This window comes from Egretta garzetta, unplaced genomic scaffold, assembly GCF_000687185.1.
Source record: "Egretta garzetta isolate BGI_Z169 unplaced genomic scaffold, ASM68718v1 scaffold283, whole genome shotgun sequence".
Lineage (NCBI taxonomy): Eukaryota > Metazoa > Chordata > Aves > Pelecaniformes > Ardeidae > Egretta > Egretta garzetta.
The window spans coordinates 571,999-574,194 of NW_009259043.1; the positions used below are offsets into that span (position 1 = coordinate 571,999).

The window sequence follows — 2,196 nt, forward strand, 5'->3', positions numbered from 1 at the left end:
TGCTGAGCAAGTGCATTGTGCGTCACTTGTTTTATATATATTCTGTATATTCTCTTACCACTATTATTATTACTATTGTTATTCTTCTCTCTTATTAAACTGTCTCTATCTCAACCCACGGGTCTTACTTTTTTTTCTTTTTTCTGATTTCTCTCTCCCATCCCACTGAGGGAGTGGGGGGAGTGAGCGAGCGGCTGCGTGGTGCTGAGTTGCCAGCCGGGTTAAACCACGACACCCCCGCTCTGTGTTTACACAAATCTCTGTGGGCTTATAACAAAATCAAATAAAGGGGACAGATAATCCTTGCTCTAACTGGCCAGTCAGGCTTTCCAACAAGCCGTTTCCAACAACTAAACTGCATTGTGCAAATACACAGCAATACAGCAGCCAAGGGAAAGTTTCTTCCAGAGGTCCTTCTCTATCAGCAGCCTATTCCCTTCCTTTACTCCATCTCCTACAGCAAGATCTCCTGCCTCAAAACCAAGGTCTGCTCATTCACCTCAGTCAAGTCCTTGCAAGATTTAGCTATAGGGGAGTATCTGAGGTGCAATAATGTGACAGGCTTCAGACTTCTTAAGACACTTTACCAGTCAGCGTAAATTTCATTAATCATAGAATCATAGAACTAATTATTTACTAATAACATGCAGCCCAGCCTGATTTTCTTTATTCACAGTTGTATTAAGCTGGGACATCTTTTCATATCAATGTTTGTCTTGACAAGGGAAACAACATCACAATGGATGCACCCTTCAGAAAAATGCAGAAAAAAAAAGACAGAAAAGGATGGGATATTTCACATTAATACAAAGAGGCCTATTACTAATGCAAACAGTTTCTGGAAATTATGATAGAGCTTGTGGTCCAGGGACTGCTAATTGCTGGGCATTGGCAGCTCTACTGCAAGTTTCTCGAGGGCATGTTTGGATAATGACTGAAGACAGGACACTATACAAAAAGGACAATGAGTCTGAACTAGTGCATTTAATTCATGTGTCTAAAAACTGAAATTATTACATCCATGAAAAATTACCCCTCTTAACCTTCAGGAGAATAGACTAAAGGAAAGGACAATAAAGACAGAAAAAAAGAATGGAGGCCAATAAAATACTTTTTACACCGAGGGATAAAGTCTCAGTACAAAAGCAGTCAAAGCACTTTTGCATTCTCTAAGCCCAAGTAGTAATGAAATCGAAACACTGGCAGCGAGCAGAACTGCTGTTACCATCCAAAATTATCACTTAGCAAAGCCAGTTTTGACTATCAAAGTAACAAATCATTTCTTCCTGAAGCTATAAATTTAGACTTTGAGAAAAGCTAATATCAATGACACCCAGAAGACAGTGGTGACTTCACACACCACAACAATAACCAAATGAAGGGACACCCAAAATCTCCAGTCTAGCACAAAAAGGGTACTAGTGAGTGCAAGAACTCAGTAGAATACAGTACTACATTGTGGTTTTCCATTTTTAAGTAACAAATGGGAAGATAATTTAATATCATCATCACCCTGACAAGACAGTCCCCTGTAGCTGGAGAGCCAAGCAGTGTGTGTTGGAAGAAAACCAACGTAACATATGTAGTTCATACTCACAGCACCAAAATAGGGGGCCTGATGTACAACACCTGTGCCTTCCTCCTCCTTCACATAACTGTCTACTACCACAGCAAAGGCACCTTTATCTTTGCACTGTAACACAAAAATGTTTTTTATATATATATATATGTATACATGCATACACATAGCAAAACAGAATTCTTAAAAACATTGAAGAGCCACTAGCCACCCACAAGAGTAACGAACTGCATCAAAAATAAAGTGATGCGGTAAAATATGACATTCCTAACATTATTTAATCGTTTCCCATAGCTAAGACATCCAGGCTGTATACTTCATCTAACAGTGTCAAATGTGATAAAACGTAAGACCTCTCCAGAAGGCCTCACAGTCAATTACTCTTCAAACCACAGATCTTTACACAGTTCTGTGCTTAACGGACTACAAATCAATATACTCCTGTAAGTGAGGATACAATCGAGAAGGCTACAGGGATTCTATACACAGAAGTCTCCTTGCATTTTGATGTGTTCACTGTGCCTTCTAATTTTTAAAAGTAAGTCTGCTTTTATAGTAATATATTTCCTTTATTTCCTCCAAAGCACGAGAAGATGGTAAGTAAAAAAAAAAAAAAA

At 38.8% G+C, this 2,196-nt stretch overlaps 1 protein-coding gene across 1 annotated transcript in view; it reads left to right on the forward strand.

Moving 5' to 3' along the window:
• GMDS (GDP-mannose 4,6-dehydratase) overlaps positions 1-2,196 on the forward strand; it is a 449,485-nt gene that overhangs the window by 31,048 nt on the left and 416,241 nt on the right. The window lies entirely within an intron of this gene.